The 22,965-nt window shown below is 42.5% G+C and overlaps 1 pseudogene; it reads left to right on the top strand.

Annotated features, from left to right (window-relative positions):
• The first annotated feature begins 18,107 nt into the window (after positions 1-18,107).
• On the top strand, positions 18,108-18,440 carry LOC112428704 (large ribosomal subunit protein eL33 pseudogene; annotated as a pseudogene).
• The last annotated feature ends 4,525 nt before the right edge of the window (positions 18,441-22,965 follow it).

Genomic DNA, 22,965 nt, shown 5'->3' with positions numbered 1-22,965 from the left:
GTAACTCAGGGATGGAAAATCAAATACCATATATTCTCTTATAAGTGGGAGCTAAGCTGTGGGTAGGCAGAGGTATGCAGAGTGGTATAATGGACATTGGAGACTCTGAAGGGAGGAGGGTGGGAGGAAGAGGTTGGGAGAAGGGTGGGAGGAGCATGAGGGATAAAAAATTGCATATTAGGTTAAATGTTCACTACTTGGGTGGTGGATGCACTAAAATCTCGGACTTCACCATTGTACAATTCATTCATGTAACCAAAAAACCACTTGTACCTCAAAAGCTTTTATATATATACACACACACATATATATGTGTATATATATGCTTTTATATATATAATATGTGTATATATACACACACATACACACACACATATATAGAATACACATATATATTCTGTGTGTGTATATATATATACACACACACATAGTCTGTACATATGTACAGAATATGTGGCATGCATTGGAATATTAATCAGTCTTTAAAAAAAGAAAATCTTGCTATTTGCAACATCATCATAGATGAACCTGGAGGACATACTATATGAAAAACAAGGCATACACATAAGGACAAATGCTCACGATACCATTTATATGATTAATATAAAATAGACTCCTAGAAGCAGGATGAAATGGTGGTGCCGAAATAGAGAAAAAAATGGGCACATCCATACTTCATAATACGTTCCCCTTTTCTAGTTTTCTAACTCTAGTTGGCTTTTGTTACTTGCCACCTGAAGAACATTAACAAATATAGTGATCATTAACAAATATACCTGATCAATCTGTTAGGAGAAGGCATTATTGATGTTTTTTCATCACACAGGTAATATGTTAGTTAGGGTTAGGTATTGCTGCATAGCATAGAAAAATAAAACAACCTTAGTTGAAATGAGATGGAACTTTATTCCCTCTTGGGTGAAACAAGGCTGAAGGTAGGCAACTCAGGGCTGATACAACAGTTCTTCAGTTATCATAAAACTAGGATCCTTATGTCTTTTGTGTGTTTTTTTTTTTTTCCACTCCTAGCTAAAAATTTGTCCCTCAAGACTGCTTCATGGTTCAAGTTGTCAACTAAAGGCCCAGCCTTCATGTTTAAGTTGCAGATCCAAAGAAGGAGGAAAGGCAGAGGGGCTGAAAGACACTCCCAGGCAATCTGTTTTATGCTGCTTTCACTGAAGTTCCTCTTAACAGCTCCTATTTCTGTCTCATTGGCTAATATTGAGTCAACCGGCTACCCCCAGGTCCTAGAGGGCATGGAAAAATGTCTTTTATCTGGACACATGGCAGCCCAAAGATACAAAGGTTCCCTGAGAAAGAAGAATGAGAAAATGGAGAGTGGGTAGAGAACTAACAGTCCCTGCAAGTCACACAGGACACTGAGCTATATCCACAAGGAGTGAAAGGGTTTTCTATTTAAAAGCACACAAATCTACTCAAGTTAACTGCAATGGTGGTTTATCGAAATTCTCCCCAGCAAGTGCCATCAAAGAGGGAGAGGTGGAGAGACCACTGAATCCATGACCACTCTCCCTCAGGAAGGGGATGAGGGAAGGCACAGGCATGAGGTAATAAAAACGTGCTGCCTGGGTTCACAAAGCAGCAATTGTTTTAAGGGTCTTAAATTTCCCATCAGCCTCATAAATTTCCTTTGAGATATTTACACGGAACCAATATCTCTCCTGCTTCCTCCTATAGAGATGGTGTGCATTGTTTCTTCTCAGGAAGCATGCAAAATGGGTTAGTTGGCAAACAGCTAAAGTAAGTTCTCTGGAGACTCTTTTTGTCTTAAGCAGATGCTGTGTCTCTATGAGGCAATCTGTAGAGAAAAATGCATCCTTTCCCAATTGAGCAAGAAGTCAAAGGATCAGGGGAGTCTCCAAAGCCCCCATGTGTGTTAACCAGAAGCACAGAGGTGAAAAGAGCAAAGGGAATTGGAGGAAGATTAGGAAGGAGTTGGGAAAGAGGGTCACACTCTCAAAAGTGAGTGCTGTATTTTTTTAATGTCAGATCCATTGCCTGCAAACTGCCGGTAATAAAAAGAAGATACCAGCTCACCTTGGGACGTGCAGATACTTCTGAATTTATGAGAAAGGACATCTGTGGAGCATGAAAAAAAATACATTAAGAGCAGGCAAGATTTTCTTTTGGAAGCTTTCTGGACAAGGAACTGAGATTTTTTTCCCCCTGGTTCATAGTGGGAAAATGACAGTTAAAAGCATGCTTTGGAGTCAGTGGGGGCTCTCTGAATTTGGTTCAGTCTCTTAAAATCTCCACCCGCATTCCAACTCAGTGCTGCTGTTTGTTCACCATGCAAAAAGCATCCAGGCCTAGAGGAATAGTGTGGCTGATGCCTGCACCCTCCTAGAGAAAAGAACTGTTTCCTAATTCACCTGAGATGCCCTCTGGTCACCAAGATGTTTTCTGAGGTGTTGCTATCTCACCCAACGGGCACATATGGTCAGTTGGTTACCTTGCTGCTATTAACATATTTAAGTTGGTGGGGGAGTTGTTTCCCTTTTATCACAATTCTAGCAGTTGCATTATTTTCCAGAGGTTACGGTGCTTGAATATTATTTGGGAAATATGCATATTCTTAATTACATTTTAAGAAAACCTCAAGACTTATCAGAAGCAGACATGAATTTTGGAAAAGAGAAATAATTGCAATTTTATTTTCTAGCAAAAAGTCAAGGACCAATATAAGGGCTAAGAGTATGTTTTGGAGTCACAGAGTTGAATCTTGGTTAAACCACTGAATTGCTGTGTGCTTGTGGGCAAGATACTTGGCTTCTCTGTGCCTCAGTTGCCATGTAGTATATTAATGCAAGAGTTCATTAATTGCATTAGTGAATTAAAACAGTGCCTCACACATTGTAAGACCTCTATAAATGTTAGCTATTATTATTAATGACCAGAATACCACTTGCTACTTAATAAGACATCTTTCTCAATGTCCTCTCTGATTTCAAGAAAGCTGAACACATAAAGGAAACCTCTTTTCCCAACTTGTTTGGACAATGATACAGGTTTAACCCACATTCTCTTCACTTACTGTTCAGAATTCTTGGGTAAAACTTCCTGTTTTTAGTGAATATTCATACTACTAGACATCTCATTCTCTTATTCGAGGAGATGTAAAACTAAGTATTTACTTAAAAGATTGTAACAGTTACTGTCTTGTCCCCTGAGATCCTCTTTGCCTCACCCATCTCTGAGAGCCTTGGGTGTGATGGTCACCAGTTATGTGCAGACAACGCGGACTTCACGCCTGACATGTTGCACCTCTCTTCATGCTTCTTCACACGCATACTGCTCTATACTGCTCTCTTTGCCTGCTGCCCAGGGAAGTCTCTATCATTGCTAAAGCATAAAGAACCAGGAAGAACGGGGGAGTTAACTTCCCCGTGAGCTGAACCTTTACCTATGTGAGAAGGAGACATCCGATGAATTCTTCTGTCTTCCTCATCCTGGGTGGACTGTCCTGACAAGCAACTATCCATAAGGTGCCTCAGAAGATGGCCCTGCGAGATCCAGCAATCACTTGCACTCGATGCCAGAGGCTGGACAACTTGGAAACGTCTCACATCATCTCTCCCTCTTTCCCTGCCTGCGGCCCATTTTCCCTCACTTCTGCTCCCCTGGGATCACAATCCTGAATGAAGTCGTGGCACTTAGTCTTTTGCCTCAGGCTCTGCTTCCTGGGGAACCCAGTCTACAGCAAAATCTGTAACTTTAAATTTTAAGAGAGACGAGCTTCTTTTCAAACTGTCGTCATTTATTTTGCATATTTGCATATTAGAAGCTCCTGTCTTGTTTGATGCATTGATTCTTTACAGGGATTTGAATCTTCATACCAACAGAATTCTTTATGAAAATTTGATTTAATTATTCAGAAACTTCTTCAGTGATACTTTTTTTCTCTGTGGGGTCTGAAGAAATCCTAGATATAGAGCAAACTTGTTGAGATATTCATCAAATTGCGAATCTCAGAATGGTCACCTCCACTCTTGGCTGACAGCCGTCAGTCCTAACCCCACCTAAAATGCCTAATATACTTTCAAGATTATTTGTCACTGAGACTTCATCACTCTATTCCGCTGAACCTTTAGGAGTTTCAGATATGCTTTTGCAAATACTTTAGGTATTCCTATCTTCTTTAATCCCCTTTATGTCAATAGGATGGCCTACCTTTCTTTAATCTCTTTACAATGGCATTCTTCTACCCCCTGCCCCATTTCTTGCAAATAATTCCAGGACTCCCCGCATTTACTGTCACATAATGGCTTGAGTATTTACTGTTATTTATACATACCGAGTGTCATATGTAACAAGATATGATATGAATTTGACTCAGGTGTATTGGGACTTTCTAAATAAGCCTTAGCTCAATATTATTCACCAGGAAGCCATTTATTATTGAGTTATGTTTATGACTGTATGGCTATATAGAAAAATAATACCTACTAAAAGACCCAGCATGTTTTAATGGCTCTTTACTTTCTCTTCTTTCTCCTCTGCTGACTTGAGCTCTTTTCCTACTTTTTCCTTTTACTGAGTGGCTAATTCTTCAGAAAGGGGGCAGGGGGCACTCTTATTTCCACTCTCTCTGGGTTTGTTCTGTCTCTTCTTTTTTTTTCTTTCTTTTTTTTTTTTTTTTTTTTTTTGAGACGGAGCCTTGCCCTGTTGCCCAGGCTGGAGTGCAGTGGCCAGATCTCAGCTCACTGCAAGCTCCGCCTCCCAGGTTTACGCCATTCTCCTGCCTCAGCCTCCTGAGTAGCTGGGACTACAGGCGCCCGCCACCTCGCCCGGCTAGTTTTTCTGTACCTTTTAGTAGAGACGGGGTTTCACTGTGTTAGCCAGGATGGTCTTGATCTCCTGACCTCGTGATCCGCCCGTCTCGGCCTCCCAAAGTGCTGGGATTACAGGCTTGAGCCACCGCACCCGGCCTGTTCCGTCTCTTCTTTAATGATAGGAACAAAAGTGTAATGTAAGAGAAGAGTTTGAAGTATTATCCTCAGCCACTTTCCTTGGTAAATCTTCCCACCACCTCCTTCCCTCTCCAACTCAGAAAGTAGTGAGGTATTCTTTGCTCACTACCCAGAATGTCGAGATGCAAGGAGAAAACAACAGAAACCAAAGTTTAGCTTCTGTGTTCTTAATATAGAATTTCCAAACTCAACATTTTGGGAGGAAAAAAAAAGGAGAGAGGTGGGATGTTTTGAACTCCCCGTACATAACTATTGAATAATGACAAATAAGATTCTTAAAGACATAGGAAATAAAAATTTTGTAATATAAATTGGCTTGGAAGAAGACATGCTGAGCCCTTTTCTTCCACACAGGAGAAAATCTGGGCCAGGTGCGGTGGCTCACGCCTGTAATCCCAGCACTTTGGGAGGCCGAGGCGGGCAGATCACTTAAGGTCAGGAGTTTGAGACCAGACTGGCCAACACAGTGAAACCCCATCTCTACTAAAAAATACAGACATTAGCCAGGCCTGGTGGTGCACATCTGTAGTCCCAGCTACTCAGGAGGCTGAGGCAGGAGAATCGCTTGAACTCAGGAGGCAGGGGCTGCAGTGAGCCGAGATGACTCCGCTGCACTCCAGCCTGAGTGACAGAGCAAGACTCCGTCCCAAAAAAAAAAAGAAAAGAAAAGAAAATCTGAATTCCTTGAGAGATGGAGGAGAGGCAGAGAGGAGAGGGATAGAATTAGACATTGTTATGGGTCTCTTAGAAGGATCTGTGCATCCCCTGCATCCAGCTCCACTCCCACTCCCCAGATTTAGTCATACAATGCTGAAAAGTTTCCCCAAAGCATCTTAGTGCTCTATCAGGGCAGTAGAAATAGTAGCTTGTCTTTTCTAAGTAGAGAGGGTCTGCAGTACCCAAACTACTTTCTCATGATCCTGCAATGGTGCTACAGAATCGGGTCTCCCTTGGGAGGGGGCTCTGCAGTAGCGGTGAGGGGGTGAGCAGAGCCGAAACGGACTTGCATTTGGGCAATGAGGCGAGCTGTGATATGACTTTCAGGAACTAATAACCAAGATCAAACATCGTCATGGATGCCAGAGGAGACTATGGGTGCTGTGGATGAGGAGTGTGGCCTGAGAAGTCATAACCACTATGAGCATTAATTGGGACTATTAGATAGGAGAGTTCTTCAAAAGCTTGTGACAGATTGAAGACCTGCTATATGCTCAAGCCTCCTCGGGGTCTAGATAGTCACTGTCACTTGATACTGGGACTTCTGTAGTTCTACCTTGGAAGCTGGAGGTGAAGTCCTCTTTTCTTGCTTTGCTGGAGTCCTCTAAACCGCTTAATTTGTCACCCTACATCCACCATGTCCAATGAACACCATTATAAAAGTAAATGGAGAAGTCACTGTGCTTAGAGAATTTAGCATCTCATGTTAAGGGGCTCATCTTTCCCTTGCTAGAAGTCTGTGCTGTCCCTTCACGGTGCCTTTCTTCCATAAAAGGAAACAATAATATTTGTATCCTATTCATAAGAGGATGGAAGTGCATTACATGAACATGAGCTCTAATGGACTTTAAGTTCTAAGGAAAAAGTTGCTGAACAAGGATAATGTGCTTTTTAAAAACTGACCATTGCACGCAGAGCCAGATACTTTAACACTACTGCATTCTTTCTTTCTCTTTTTTTTTCCTACAAGATGTCATATTGTATCTTTGCAAGGCTTCCAGCAAACAGGAGGGCTCATCAATTTCAACCTAAAGCTATTAAAATGTTACTTTGTTAGCAATAATTAAGGTGTGCAGCCAGGGCTCCCTATAGCTCACACTCAGAGTCAGGGTCATATTTTTCTCCTATAGCACCTCAGGTATCTTAAATTACCAAGTAGTCAGGGGAGGAGGGGCAAGCTGGGGGTGGGGCAGGAAGGGAGAAAGGGAGGAAGATGCTTGCCTTACACATAAAAGTAGAAATAATAAATGACGCTTTTCCTATGAGAAAAGAAGGGATTGGCATAGGACTGTTCTCTTTTAGTGCCTCTTAGACTTTTTAAGTCATCAGAGGCACTAAAATTCTCCTTCAGCTTTGGCTGACAAAATATGTACATTCTATATACCACAGCACCAGGAAACGTTATGTCCTCTATGTCATGTTTTCTTCTTCCTTTTATTTTCCTTCTTAATCTTATTTCCGTCTCCGGATTGTGTCTTTAGCTGCACAAGGAAACTGCACTTCATTGCTCTTTCTTTTTCTGTGCTCTTTTTCACCCCATCCACCTCGTAACACTCTCATGAAATCAGAAAGTCATGAAATTTAGTCAAAGAAAGCTTTCTATAGAAAAATCCCTTGTATGAAAATTTGAGGTTGTGGGGTATTCAAAGGAAGGTTCATGGAACCTTGGAACTCAAGTTTACGAGGAAACACTAGAAGCAAAAAAAGGCTGGGACTGTGAAACCTGGAAATAGAGTCAACTGTCTAATGTGAGGCTGATAATGGGTAAAAATATCTTCCTGTTTCTGATTCTCATTCTCCCTGTGTGCATAAGGACTCTAGGGTACAGGAAATACATTGCACTGTACATTGGAGATGTTTATGACCATGAAAGAAATCCAGGATCCTTATGAACCTATGGGGTAGAAGTTTGATGCAATGGAAATAGTTCCAAATGTGGAGATGGGAGTCCTAGGTCTTATTAGCTCTGCGACATTGACCTCAACGTCTAAGTATCTCCTTTTTTCATCCATTAAATGGAGATACCTCTTACCTCACAGTGTTATGATAATTAAATCAGATAATGTATGTAAAAGAGCACCATAGATCATAAAGTGGTATCCCAACATGATTTTTGTTAAGTTCTGCGGTAAATTGGGTTCTCTATCCCAATTCTTTGTCCCTGGTCACATGACTGCTTGGACAATGAAATTTGGGCAGACAGTGTATCAGCTGCCAATTCCTTGCGTCAGCCTGAGAGGTGCCACACATTGCTGCTCTCCCTCCTGCACCTTGCCATCGTCATGAGAAAAGTATGCCCTGACTAGCTGACTGGTCCTTGAAAGATGAAAGCTCTAACCTGTACCTTAGGGGAGTGGTTCTCAAATGTTAGTAGCAGAATGACCTAGAAAGCTCATTAAATCACAGATTGCTGGGACCCAGCCCAAGAGATCCTGATGCAGTCGGTCTGGGGTGAGGTCTGATGGTTTGCATTTTAAATAAGTTTCCATGTGTTGGTGATGCTGCTAGTCCAGTTATTTTTGGAACTTGCTCCCTTCTTTCCTCCCCTCCTTCCTTCTTCCTTTCCTTCCATCCTTCCTCCCTCCCTTCCAGTGTATATACCAACCCTCTATCACAGGTCATTTGTGTTCTAAAAGAGACTAATAGGTACAATTTTATCCTATCAATGACTGGTGTGACTGCATTTAAAATTCAGTTTCAAAGTTACTTCTGAAGAACATTTAAAATAGCTTCTAATTACCAGAGTGAGAACAGAGAGACAGAGTAGGGAAAAGAATGAAGCCTCAGAACCACAGGCTTACAGATGCCCAATGACACCCAGACCATAGCAGTCAACTTCCAGGGTAGCTTGAGGACATGTGAGCTAAATCAATGCCCACTGTTGCACAACACTAAGGATCTGTGGTCATTACATAGCAATAACTGACCAACATAAGGTAATTGCTCAAACAAGTCATAGATTGAAGAATATATGATTGTCTTTGCAGTAACCAGGCTTCTGAAAGTGAGGCAAGAGATAACCCCTAGATTATAACTGTTGGGCAGTTCTGAAAGTCTTTAAAATGCCATGGGACATTGATTTTTCCCAGGGAACAATCTCCCGCTTCTTCTATTTATCAAGTTTCCTCTGCTCCATCCTGTTCCTTTGTCTATTTCTCTGCTCTCACTGTAAATGTTCCTAAAGATTTGTCAAATATTTTTCAGAAGCAGATTTGAAGGCGTATTCTAAATTCAGCTATACTAGTGACTGATGGAATGAACTTGTTTCCACCTGTAATATGAAAATGATGTACCCAGTGGAGGGAAGAAAGCAGGGAAGAAAGAGAAGGAGGGAGGGAAGGAGGAAGGATGGACTTGCAGAGCCCCATAGAGTCTGAGGAGCTCTCTGTTCAATGACCCACAGCATCAATTTTTATCAATCTCCCTGAGTGTCCACTTGAGGGACAGGAGAACCAATGGGAAGGTAGGACCTCTGCTACTCTAGGTACCATTCTGTGTTTGAGGAACTGGTTATCTGGTGTGGATGTGCAGCAGACAACTTCCTTCTCTAGACTGTAAGCTCCTCAAGGGCAGAGATTTTTGTTCCATTCACTGATGAATCTCAAAAATCTACAGTAGTGCCTGGCACACTAGGCATTCAACAAATATTTATTGAATTGGAAATGAACTGAATTGCCCTGAGACCAGGCCATGGACAGTTTCTGGAAGTAGCAGGTTTCCAGGCAGATGAACCAACCCCCAGCCTCACAAAGCCAGTGCCTTCTAGTATGGTCACCAACTCACAGCTCCCAGCACTGCCCATCCCCATAACAGCAGTAACACCTGATTTCAAGAGCCAGATATTCCACTTATTATATTCAACTGCTTCTTTTTCTCTTGAATCCTTTTTATTAGTGCTCTCATTTTCCACTTGGCTTCATTTCCTCTAAGCCTTTACCCCTCCATTATTCCTTACTGTGACAACATTATCACACGGCAATTATGACAGTTTTTGCTGTTATGAAGTATTTAATCTGCTTTTCTTTTTTTGTTGTTGTTGTTTTTGTTTTTGTTTTTGTTTTTGAGACGGAGTCTCGCTCTGTCGCCCAGGCTGGAGTGCTGTGGCTGGATCTCAGCTCACTGCAAGCTCCGCTTCCCGGGTTTACACCATTCTCCTGCCTCAGCCTCCCGAGTAGCTGGGACTACAGGCGCCCACCACCTCGCCCGGCTAGTTTTTTGTATTTTTAGTAGAGACGGGGTTTCACCATGTTAGCCAGGATGGTCTCGATCTCCTGACCTTGTGATCCGCCCGTCTCGGCCTCCCAAAGTGCTGGGATTACAGGCTTGAGCCACCGCGCCCGGCCGTTTAATCTGCTTTTCATGTCAACATTGAGATGGAGATGGCAGAGTATTTTACACCTTTGGAAACTGAGGCATAGGGGAGATGAGTAACTTGCCCAACATCACCTGGCAAGCAGGTGGTGGAGCTGAAACTTGAGATTGCTAACAGGAGTGTTCGCGCTACTGATCCACACTGCATAAAAAGTGTTTGGTTATTTTCTGGGCCAGTGTTAAGCCTGTGACTCTGGTAAACCCTATTTAGGTCTCTGGGATTATAAAGCAGGATGTTAACTGCCATGCTTCATCAGAGTGACAAAAAGTCTCCCACTTCTAGAAGACTCTACAGCTTGTGAATCACCTTCAAACACAGTCCCATTTGATAATGAAGGACCCTCCCTAGTTAAAGTGATGGCTTTCTTGACTGACTCCCTCAAGTTCTGCAAGCAAAAAAAGTACCCAGAATGTCACAGTGATAAATAATGCTACATTGATTCTGCCGCTTTCCAAGTCCCACAGGTCCCTGGATTGAGCTGGGCTGCAGCCCTAAAAAAGTAGATGATTCTGTGTGTCTCAGACTGGGGTCTGAAAGTGAGATCATTGAAAATGGTGCAAGAGTAGGGAGCAAGAGGCAGCAGGAACGGGAAGTCTCCACACCACTGAGGTAAATGCTGACAGGAGTATGCACAGTAAAATATTTTACTATGAAGCAGAATTACTCCAAAGACTGATGGACTTGCTCGCGAGACCCACTCACATTTATGAAGGTCATAAGTTACAGGCGTCCAGCTCACTCACAGGAGCGCAGCCATCACCTTTTATGGGTGAAACTTCCTGCAATATATTAAACTCTCCAGAAAACAGACAGGGGGTTTATGGCAAACGATAACTTTAATGCCCAGAAACCATTCGGTGATTTTGGGAGGATTATTAGTAACAAGGGCAAGATGCTGAGTCGTTTCCAGGCACTAGGCTCTCTCTCTCCTGCCTGCTCATGCCAATCCTCTTTTCTCCTCTGAATGCTGGCCAGAAATGTGGACCCCGAGCCCCACCTACAGTAAGAGGGGATGTGAGGAAGCAGTGGATGAAAGAGGGCTGACCTTTATTGGCTGAAGAGTAGACATGGCCCTGAAGAGAAGAGGGGCCTCATCGGAATCCTTAGGCTGGAACCGAGACTATTGCTGAGAACCCTTAAAGGACAGGTGGTCACAAAGACACCCAATATCACTGCAACTTGTTGCCAACAATCAGGAGCTGTTCCTGTATGAGTCCCCAGCCACCCCTCATTTGGAGGAAGTTATAAAAAGGACAAGGCTGGGGTCACTTTAAGAAATGCTTTGCTCTGCATGATTTAGAAGAATCCCTGAAGGCCTTTTCTATTAAAATCTGAGCACTTTTGAGTTGGTTTGTTCCAAGTCCTCCTCAGAAATGCCTTCTAACCTCAGCTGTCACAGCTGTATGCAGATGGCTGTCGGCTGGTGGAGGGGTTGTCAGAAGGCAGGCCAAAAGATCTGGGCGTGGAGGAGTCTGCAAAATGTCCCATCCAGGAGGCTCAGACTCGGTGACTCCACAGCACATGGCATCTCATTTCCTAGGGTCGGGAAAGGGCAAGAGCACTGGACTGGGAGTCAGGAGTTGTGCATTAAAGTCATAATCTTGGATCATATGCACATCAATCACTGCAACTCTCAGGAGCTTTGTTTCCTGGCCCATAAAAGAGATAGCCAAGATCCTCCCATGGAGTCCTTTATTGCTGTACTCTCTGATCATGACTTCTTGCCTGGGTTCTCACCAAACAAACACTGGCAGCACTCAGAACCAGTTCTCCAAATGGGATTTAGCCATTTTTTGTTTTCCCTATGGAACTTTTTATAAAAAGCACATTTAGATCATTCTTAGTGACTGAGCATCAAACTTTGGAATCCCCTTGAAGAGAAAAGGGAAGAGGCTGGGTGCGGTGGCTCATGCCTGTAATCCCAACACTTTGGGAGGTCGAGGCGAGATCACGCCACTGCACTCCAGCCTGCGTAACAGAGTGAGACTCAGTTTCAACAAAAAAAAAAAAAAAAGAGAGAGAGAGAGAGAGAGAAGGGAAGAAACAAAAGCAGAAAGTACCCTGTCGGGAAAGTACAAAGACCTGGCTTTTAGTTCTCATGGAGTCTTCCACTGGCTGTGCATTGCTTCTTGAACTGCACTTCTACTTCCTCCTCCATACACTGAGCGGGATAATAACTGCTTACACTTATGACGGTTTACTATGTGTTAGACAGTGTTCCAAGAGCTTTCTATGTGTGTTTTGTATATTCATTTAATCCTCACAACTCTTTGAGGTAGAGATTATTATTATCCCCATTTTACAGAGGGGGAAATCAAAGTGTAGAAAGGTTTGGTAACCTGCTCAAGGTCTTACAGTGAGCAAGAAGCAGAAATTTAAAACTCAGGCTGTCTGGCTCAGAATCCAGCATTATACAGCCGAGATTTTTAAGTCCTCTAGGATGCTAGTTCACAAACTCTTGTGTTTATCTGCTTCATCTGTGAAGCGCCACAAACTCTTGTGTTTATCTGTGTCATCTGTGAAGCATCTAAAATATTCAGGTTCTGAACTGTCTTCTAGGGATTCTGATTTGGCAGTAATGTGACAGGTTCTAGGACTTCGTATTTGTATCAAATGTCAAAGGCACCTAAATTTGGTGATTGAAAAGTCACAGCACTCTGAGACGCACTGTTCTAGAGTAGCTCCATACGTTTTAGGAGCCTTTGCGGGGAGTTAGGGACAGATTGAGTGGGTGGACGACATCTTCCTGTCTTTGAAGACTTTCCCATCTACTTTGGGAGAAACCCCATAGACAGCATATTAAATCAAAAGGTGGCTTAGAACACCCACCCCTTCCCATCAGGTGGCTGATCCTTTTCATCCCATCCAGGTACAACTCAAACAGTAGCAGCCTCACCTCTAGTACACTGGGGCAAGGACTCATCTCCCTGGAGGCCCTCGCCTGTCTGCTGCTTCTCCACTCCCGTGACCTTTGGCTCTCAGCATAGTCCAGGGCTGTGGGGCAGCTCCAGGATTGGGGTCAATGGAGGGGTGGACTCAAGGCAGATTCTACCTCCCTTTCCTTCATGTGAGTGCAAAAGGAAAAGGCAAAGCCATTTGCACCCCAAGGGACAAGCTTTATCCAGGGAGGGTACTCTCTGGTAACTGCTTGAGGAAGTAACCAGGCAGTATGACAAACCATTTGTTTCTCTTCTTTATGAAGGAGAGACTGTCCTTCCAGTTGCTGACAAAAACTTTCACATTCCTTCTGCTTTCCCCCAGTGCACATATGGGAGAAAATGCATACATGAATGTGCACACAGATCAAGCCCTCTCTCCTCCTACCCCCATCTGTGCATCTGAACCAGCCACCTGCACCCACTGTAACCCATCACTCTTTTTCATGGATCTGGCTGTGGCTGTGTGTTTGGTTGTCTGTTAGGGTGTCTCTATCTCCTATCATACCTTTCTGTCTTTCTTTGTTATTAACTCTAGGTCATCTGTTCCTCGAGGACAGGAGTTGATTTCTGCAAACTTCCTTTTGTTATGTTCACATTCAAGTTACCAGGTATGTAGGCTTTTAATACAGACATTGCTCATGGGTGAGATTCATTTGATGCTTCTAGAGTCCAAAGAACTTTCCTTTTATATGCTTACAGCTATCTGTCTTTCAAAAATGTTCTAAAGGGAAAGTTTCTGATGCTATCAGCAAAGTTTGAAAATCACTTGAATTTTTTTCCAATATCTCTGTTTTAAATAATCCAACATAGTGTTGTCCCCCAGTTTTCTGACACCCCAAACTGTTTGCATGATATTCACCAAATAATTGCCAAAAATATTTAACAAGATTGCACTAAGTTTACCAATGAGACTTAATGACTATGAGTTTTTAAAACAATGAAAGTACATATAAAACACTGTTAGTTGATAAATATTAGTTATCATTAATACTATAATTATTAAACTAATTAATAAGATAATTACTATTTTAAAAATTTTCCCATTGTTAATATCAGTCTAAAATGTGAATTTTTATGAGTTTTCCAATAAATTCATATAACTGAATTTCTAGCCAGTTCACACTTCTTTATCTTGTTCATAAGGATATCATTTAAAATATTGTCAAATGTCTTGCTGAAATAGACATGTAGCATTTTCCTGATATGTCAGTCTAATAATCATAGCAAAATAAAGACATGCATTGGGGATGTATGAATTGTTCAAAGTAAATCTGTGCTAATGCTTGAGACTACTCCTTTCTTTTATAAATACTCTTTATGTGTTAATTTTCTATTTGAGAATTTTCCTAAACAATACACATCTATTTTATAGTATGCAGTTTCTAGCTTCAATCATTTTCTCTTTCTTGATAACTTTCATAGGCTTTTACTTTTCTTGTCTCATATTTGATATGGTTTCTCAAAGATCTCGGCGCTTTAGTCCTGTCTGAACGCTGTCTATTTACTAACAAGATGAGAACAAAGTCCTTTCATCTGCACCTAGGCACTAGCACTCCTGTAAAGAGCTGAGGTCTTTTCCTACCACTTCCACAGCTAACTTGGGCTGTAATTCCTTTCTGCTGTGAGGGTCTTATCTTCGAATAAAAATAGAAGTAAATGAAGAGTTAGAAATTGTCCTCCATCTTGGATAAAGTGTAAGCGAGGTTCCGCAAATGCTGAATGCCCTGAAAAGTGCCCATGCCACACGGAATTAGACCAGCAAAGTGCCGTGCCACACAGAATTAGACCAGCGAGGCATGTTTCTATCTGAGCATCAGTAGGAATACTTCATCATCCTTAGAACAGCTTGCATGGGAGAAAGTGCTCCTTAAGTTCTGATCTGCTATCCTTCCCGGAATATCTTGGTTCACAAAAGTATGATTCTTTCATTTCATCTGAAATTTCACTTGTTCCTTAAAGAAGCAGAAGCAGAAACAATTTCTGGATGTTTTTCGTTTAAATATGCCAAACAATCTTGTTCAGGAAACACATTCTAGTGTCTAAGCCTCAATTCTGATACTAGAGATTTTAGTTTATGGCTTCTTGTTCTTTCTTCAGTGAGCTGGAGGACATCTCACAAAAACTGACATTCTGTGTTAGGTGATGAATATGCTTCCTATAAATAAAGAATAACGACAGGTTATCTACTGAATGGTAAGTATGATACCAAACACTGCATGCCATGGACTGAATTGTGCCGCCTCCAAATCCATACGCAGAAGCCCTAAGCCCCAGTGTGACTGTGTTTGGAGATTGAGATTTTAAGGAGATAATTAAGGTTAAATGAGGTCATAAGAGTAGGGCCCTGATCTGATATTGATATCCTTATAAGAAGAGACACCAGGCCGGGTGTGGTGGCTCACACCTGTAATCTCAGCACTCTGGGAGGCCGAGGTGGGTGGATCACTTGAGGTCAGGAGTTTGAGATCAGCCTGGCCAAAATGGTGAAATCCCTTCTCTACTAAGAATACAAAAACTAGCCAGGCATGGTGGCAGGCGCCTGTAATCCCAGCTACTTGGGAGGCTGAGGCAGGAGAATTGCTTGAACCTGGGAAGCGGAGGTTGCAGTGAGCCGAGATAGTGCCATTGCACTCCAGCCTGGGTGACAGCAAGACTCTGTTAAAAAAAAAAAAAAAAAAAAAGAAAGAAAGAAAGAAAGAAGGAAAAAAGAAAAAGACACCAGAGAGCTAATGCCTTCTCTTCTCCTCCTCCCCCTGCTCATTGTCTTCCCACTCCTCCTTCCCCTGACCCTATCTTATGAAGACACAGCAGGAAGGTGGCCATCTGCAATCCAGGAAGAGAGCCCCCACCAGAAACCCATCCTGCCGGGCCTTGATCTAGGACTTCCAGCCTTCAGAACCACAAGAAAATTAATTTCTGGTGTTTAAACCACCCAGTCTGTGGCATTTTATTACGACAATTTGAGCAGTTGTGTATCCTGTGAAAAGAGTATAGCCACTGGATAAGTGCTGTACTTAAATTTTAAACCTAACCAAAGTTAGGCTCTTAATTGTTGGTTGATCTTGGACAAGTGATTATCCTCTTATCATCCTTCTTCATATGTAAAACAGGGCTAAATTTATGAGGCCTGTCTCACAGGATTGTTTTTTAGATTAAAAGAACAATGTGTGAAGCCAGTTGTTTTCATGCTTTGCTGCAGATTGGAATCATCCGAGGATCTTCTAGAAAATGCCAATGCCTGTCTCTCACCCCCAGTTATTGTGGATTAACTGGTATAGGGCATTGAGAGTTTTAAAATCTTCCCAGGTGATTGAAATATGCAACAAAGTTTGGGAACCAAGGTATTAAAATATTAGATACAGAACAGGTATCTGTTAAATAGTGGCTTTTCCCCCTTTGCTTTTTCCTCCCTGATAATACAGAAGCAATGTGCTTTATTTTTTATATCTGAGTGGAACAACATGAGTCATTTTGGTAAGAACTGACGGCCTGAACAAGATAAAGCGCTTGCTGTCATGGGGCTGACATTCTCATGGAGCATCTTTTCATATAAATATTGCTTCTATAGTCATCTCCCATGTTTAGACTGTCCAGGTTCCTGAAGATCTGCAGTCTTTGCTAATTTCTCAAATCAGGATGCACACTTGTCTTCAATCTCCCTCTTTTCTTCTCCCCTGCCACCCCTGGCCTCCAGTAAATACACCTCTGGCTAGCACCTATTTCCAGCTTCCAAGTCTCTCAGATCCAGGATAGCTGCTGTGAGAAGTAAGTGGATGCACCTCCCAGCTGGTCTGTCACTTGGTGGAAAGGATGCACCTGCCTTCTGCCCCTTGGGGTTATCTCGCAGCTGGGTACTCTCAAGGGACACTCTGCCTCCTTTACTCCTACATTTCAACATGAAATTACTCACTTACCTAACTTCTCATTCTTTGGAGGCAACTTATCTCCAGGACTTGAAAACTAATCAACAACTAGGTATTTGTTTTAGTGCTGGGAATTGCAAAATGACCACTGCCTTTTGTCCCTTAGTTCTGATTGTCATTGACTTGCAACATCTCATGAATCAGTTTCTGGGGCAAATCTGCCCTGAGTGGCTTCTTATCACAACACCATATTGCTTTCTGGGAGGTCCTTTTGGCATTGTCTTAAATTGAATTCAAGTTATGAATGTGGAATTCTAAAATCACAAGGCACATGGATGGTACCAGAGAAGATGAATGCTGACATTCCACTGGGGTTTGAGCTCCAAGACTGTCCCATAGAAGGGTTTCCAATAGAAATGGAGAAGAGGAGATATAGCAAAACTACCTACAAACTTAAAAAATATATATGCACATCCTCCCCTCTGGTTCTACTCTACTCTGGTTGGCTGAAGGGGAATACTCAATGTGTTTATTTGGGAAAAAAATCTTCATCAACCACTGCATCAGTAACTTTGTTATTACCATGCCTTTAAGAATTACTGATTTAGTGACCAAATACACTTGGCTCTAAATAGTTCTTTCCAACCTCTGCTTGATCATTAGAATTATTCCCACAGCTTTTACAAAACACAGATTCCCAGGTCCCACCCCAGATTGCTAAGTCAGAATTTTTTAAAGTATAGTCTATCCTCCATATTCGTGGGTTCTGCATGAACAGATTCAACCGACTTTAAATGAAAAAATGTTGAAAGCAAAGAAAATCACAATAAAACAAAAAATAATAGAAAAATTTAAAAGTATAATATAAAAATTATTTATAGCATTTACATCGTATTAGGTATTATTAGTAATCTGGAGATGATTTAAAGTATACAGGAAAATGTGTATAGATTATATGCAAATACTAAGCCATTTTATATGAGGATCTTGAACATCTGAGGATTTTGGTATCCGAGGGAGTCCTGGAACCAATTCCCCCAGGATACCAAGGGACAACTGTAGTATCAGAAGATTGTAATTAGAAAAAAAAGCTCCAGGTGATTACAGCATTAGCCAGGGCTGAGAAGCATTGACATGGTAAGTAAGAGCCTGGATGTTGCTTTTCTCTTCCCGCCATCTTGGCTCCTGTGGAGGCCTGCTGGGAACAGGACTTCTAAAAGAAAATATGTTTGGGAGGCTGTGGTCCAAGGCCGTTTTTACTGGCTATGAGCGGGGTCTCCGGAACCAAAGGGAGCACACAGTTCTTCTTAAAGCTGAAGGTGGTTATGCCCGAGATGAAACAGAATTCTCTTTGAACTAGAGATGCGCTTACGTATACAAAGCAAAGAACAACATAGTGACTCCTGGCGGCAAACCAAACAAAACCAGAGTAATCTGGGGAAAGTTAACTCGGGCCCACGGAAACAGCAGCATGGTTCGTGCCAAATTCCAAAGCAATCTTCCTGCTAAGGCTATTGGACACAGAATCCGAGCGATGTTGTACCCCTTAAGGATTTAAACTAAGGAAAAGTCAATAAATAAACGTGGATTTGCGCTCTTAAAAAAAAAAAAAAAAAAAAAGAGCCTGGATGTTGCACCCAAATGTGGAATAAATCTCTGTAGGTGTTGCAGCACCTAACACTTTACATCTGAGAGGTGCTCATAAATCATAATCAAAAGTTGCCATTATTGAGAACCTGTTGTATGTATGTAATGTACCGGGCGCTTTATATGCATTATTTCACTCAGTTCTCACAATAATCAACTTCATGCATAAAGTTCAGAGAGATTAAGGCTCCCTGTGTCAGAATCCAGATTGCGACCCAGGACTGATTCCACAGTTCATGCCTACTTCACGCCATATTCTCCCCACCCCATGAGTGTTCAATGCAGCATGATTCATCAATCTTTTAGCCCCTCCTAAAAACCAGACCCCCTAGTCTCAAATGAACATTCACTGCCTCACACACACCTAAAGTTAAGACACTTAAGCATGCAAAGGCAGATGAAAACTGCACAATTCCTGGTAAATGTCTGCATGGGAGCTTTTGGGTGGCCAAAAATAGGTGACTTCCAAGCATTCATCATCCCGTGGGCATATACAGCACCTCAGAACAGGACCGACTAGGAAGGGCTGGCATCCAGAGTTTGAGGACCCAGGAGGAAGCACACTGGTGATTTAAGGGGCAAAATTTGAATTGCAAAGGGAAAGACACTTGGAAGGATTCTAGTATGAAGCAAACTGCTTGCTGAGTTATCACTTTTTTCTCCTAGAGAGCGTTTCATAAAGTACACATCTTTAATGCCCTAGAGTGGCATTTTACAGTTAACCACAGGTCCCACATGTTGGTTTACACGTGAAAGTAGACATGTGATATTGAGATCCCTAGAATGGACATGTGCAATAAGGTAGGCAGATGCTGAATTCAGAGAGGTCAACTAAGGGTGACTGGGTAGATGCAGGCAAGGTCCAGAGACCTGTAAGTTAAGGAAGCTGCTCCAGCCAGAAAATGATACTGGGCTTGGCTGGGTGTGATGGGTTCTGGCCTGACAGACCATGGATGGAGACAGAAAGCTGACAAAGGTCATTGAAGGCCTGAAGGCAAATCAGGAGACCTCTCAGTCCCTGTAGATTATTAGTATCTCTAAGTGCTATAATCATTCCACCTCCCAGAGAATTCTGTGAATTAGAGTCAGAGAATCTTCCAGTTTTCAAGATGGAGGCAGCTGGAGAAGATGTGAAACCGTAGCTTAACCTGTCTTTCCTCTGAGCACATGCATAGACATATACACACATGTGTGCATACATACACACACTCACCAGACCCCTGCCACTTCATATGCACATCGTTCCATCACCCGGTCCTTCTTTCAGGACATCCCCTTATTTTCTCTTTTTAAGCACCCTAAAGGACCCCAGTGTGAGTGAAGATTCAGAACAACCTCAGCTGAGTCTGAGGCTGAAGTCAGGTGATGTTTGCCATGCCCGGTGGCTTCATCACGGTGTCCAGGAGCAATTGAATGAGAGTCCAAGGGTAAAGAACACGTCATGAGGAAGGCAGTTGTCTATTCAGAGATGCAGGGAGGCAGAGAATCCTTCCAACAAAGCGCATTCCTGCCTTTTAGTTCATTCTGGTGCTGTCATTGATCCAGAAACTGAGTCTTAACCCCTCATTTGTCCAGAAGTACATCTTCCCTTGATTGGGTAAATGGTGCCCAGTGGTACAGTGAGATCTTCACAGGGAAGTTTTTTTGCCTCTCATTGCTTTGCATGTTAAAAGGCTCTTAGTTCATCTTAATTAAAAGATCATGGGCGCCGCACCTACTCTCTGGGAACACGTCATACAGCTTCCTTGTGTTTAAGAGAGAGGGCTTTCACACTTGACAACAGGTTGGCAGGAATAGTGGGATGAAGAAAAAGAAGAGGCTAAGGGTGACGCCCAGATTTCTCAGTTAGGCAACATAGCTGAGGGTGTGTGTTGACCAAGGTAGTATTTTCATAAGTAGAAACTGATTTTTCAGGAGGACACGTAACCATCTACTGACCTGCTTCCTCTGCACGTGACTCCTCCGGATCTTTCCTGCTCCTGTCCTCCACTGCTTTCCTCTCATTCCTACTAGCCTCTTAGCAATCAGACCCTTTCTCCCCCTCCTACTCTCCCTGCCTTGTGATAGCTCCCACTGTTAATCCCCTAATAAATACCTTACGCTTAGGTGTATATCCCAGTGAGTTCTTCAAAACACTTTCACATACATCCTCTTGTCTTCCCTGCAAAACAACCTTCCTCTTTAACCAAAAAGGCACCTTCGTAGGTTTGCTTTTTCCCAAATAGTAAAAAATGTGAAGACTGCTGTTTTTTGGCTGTTTTACTTGTGTGTTTCTTTCTGTTCGTTTTGTCAGTCTATCTGACTTATTGTTGCTTTATTTTAGGTTCTGCATTACTCACTGGCAAAGGCTAGTGCATACTATGCTCAAAGCAGCAAGCACTGAGAATGCTGGAAATTCAGGATCATGTTAGTCAGGAGTAGAGTTTACTGTACTAGACCCATGCACTTAGAGGTGTCTGAAATGGCCCAAGCTGCTTTAGGAGGTGGTGAGACCCCCAACCAGTGGAGGTGTTCAAATAGCAACAGGATGGCTTTTCCATATATTGTAGAGGAAATGACGGATAGAGCAGGTTAGATTGAAATCCCCTATACCTCCTATTAACTTCTCTGATTTTCTCATTACATGAAAATATTGGCCAAAATTTTGTGGCAAAGAATATCTGAGGGTTTTGTTTTAAGAGAAACCTTTTGTGCATGTAAATTTTGATAGGCCCTCCCCCTTCAAAGTAGCCTTGGGTGAAATTTTTTGGTCTTCATTCAGTTTTTCCTTCCTTTAGCACTACATAGTGCCAGCCAGGTCTTAAAGCAAATGCCTGTTGGTAACTTCTGAAGGCAAAGCCCTTCCCATGGAGCCAGACCCCTCAGCCAGAAGCTAGTGAGTCAGTAAAGGCCAGGCAGGAGAATCGACGGCCCCCTCATGCTCCTGGACTGATTAGTTCTCCCTGTCTTTTGCTTTCTTTTTAAACCTCCTGGCACTTTAAAAATCCAGTCCTCAGCATGCTCCTGGACCCTTTCCCCAAGCATCATTTAGTCTCAGAGACAGAAAACCATTTTCATGTTAGCCTAAGGAAGCATTTCCCAAAGTGTGATTAGGGGAACACTTGCCTTAATAGGTGCTTCTGGTAAACAGGTCCTTCTGCTCAAATATTACTGCCCGTGTTCTTTCCCTTTGGAAGGTTTCAATGTGCATTTGCGTGTTAAAAGCTTTGAGGAATCCTGCACAAAGAAACCTATTGCAGTTTGTTAACCCAGAATTTGCCAAATGTATTTGATCACAGAAATATTTTTCTAGAACATTTATTTTGGAAGTGGAGGAGCGGGAGGGGAATGGGGCTATGGCAAATCAGTTGGTATCTGGAATATCTGCAAAGTGTGGCCTGAACAAGGCAAAAAGATGAGTATATCATTCACAATCAAGGGAAATGATTTCGGTTTCTGGATTATGTATTGTTTGGAGCGACTATTCCATGGTGCCCACCTCCACCTCCAGGCACATTGGCATAAGTGAGGGAGAGTTGGCAATATTATCAGTCTTTCAGCAACAGCAAGTCCTAGGTGCCTCCCTCTGGAATTAGTCTTTGATGAGTGTTATTGACTTAGCTCCAAGTTGCTGGCTATTCAGGGCAGGATAACCTTCATCTTCACAACGGTGCCCAGGTCGTGCCTGCAGCTTCCTCTAGGAGCAAGGGTATTTCATCTTCCAACTCCAGGGCATTTGTCCTGCAGCACCTGGAGTAGAATGATAATTCCTGCCACGGGATGCTCCTGGCAATTCACTTGGCAGGAGTGAGGGGCTCAGAGGCTCTCTTCACAAATCTCTAAATCAACTGGCCATGCAGATGCGGGAACAGTAGCAGCTGTTTCAGAGGCAAAGGCCATTCATCTTCTTTCTACCTTTTATTCTCTTGTTTCTGGAGAACCTAGAAGAGTGACATTGTCTGCCACCAAGCATTGCCTACGTGAGTGCTCACTAAGGTTCACACAGGACGATGGAATACGCTGGGTACCTTCAGAAAGCTTCCACGTGGAGGGCAGGGTTCTTTTATGAAAAGGCCTTAGAAGCACAAAGATTCTGTTTTAAAAGAGCTCATGAAATCCAAAGTTCCTGCTCTACAGTTTCTGTGGTCACTAGTCAATACAAATCAGAAATGAATTGTGCCCAGTCCTGTTCTAAGAACTGAAGGAGGTTCAGAAAAAAAGTATAAGATGGTGAATCTGAGCTTCTGGTTGAGTAGTGGTGGTAATACCTAGGGGAGGTCTCAGGGAAGGGCTTTAGTTATCCCTCACTAATCTCTACCCTCCTCTTGAACCACTAAATAAGCCTGAGATTTATTTTTTTGAAGGAAGATTTGCCTGGTTCACATGGTTCAACACCTCCACATGGGTGTTTAAAAGAAATCACACACGTAACATCTCCAAAGCTAAACTCTTCTCTG

Source organism: Macaca nemestrina, chromosome 1, assembly GCF_043159975.1.
Source record: "Macaca nemestrina isolate mMacNem1 chromosome 1, mMacNem.hap1, whole genome shotgun sequence".
Taxonomy (NCBI): Eukaryota; Metazoa; Chordata; class Mammalia; order Primates; family Cercopithecidae; genus Macaca; species Macaca nemestrina.
Note: the sequence above shows the minus strand (reverse complement) of the source record. Positions and strands in the feature narration are given on the sequence as shown.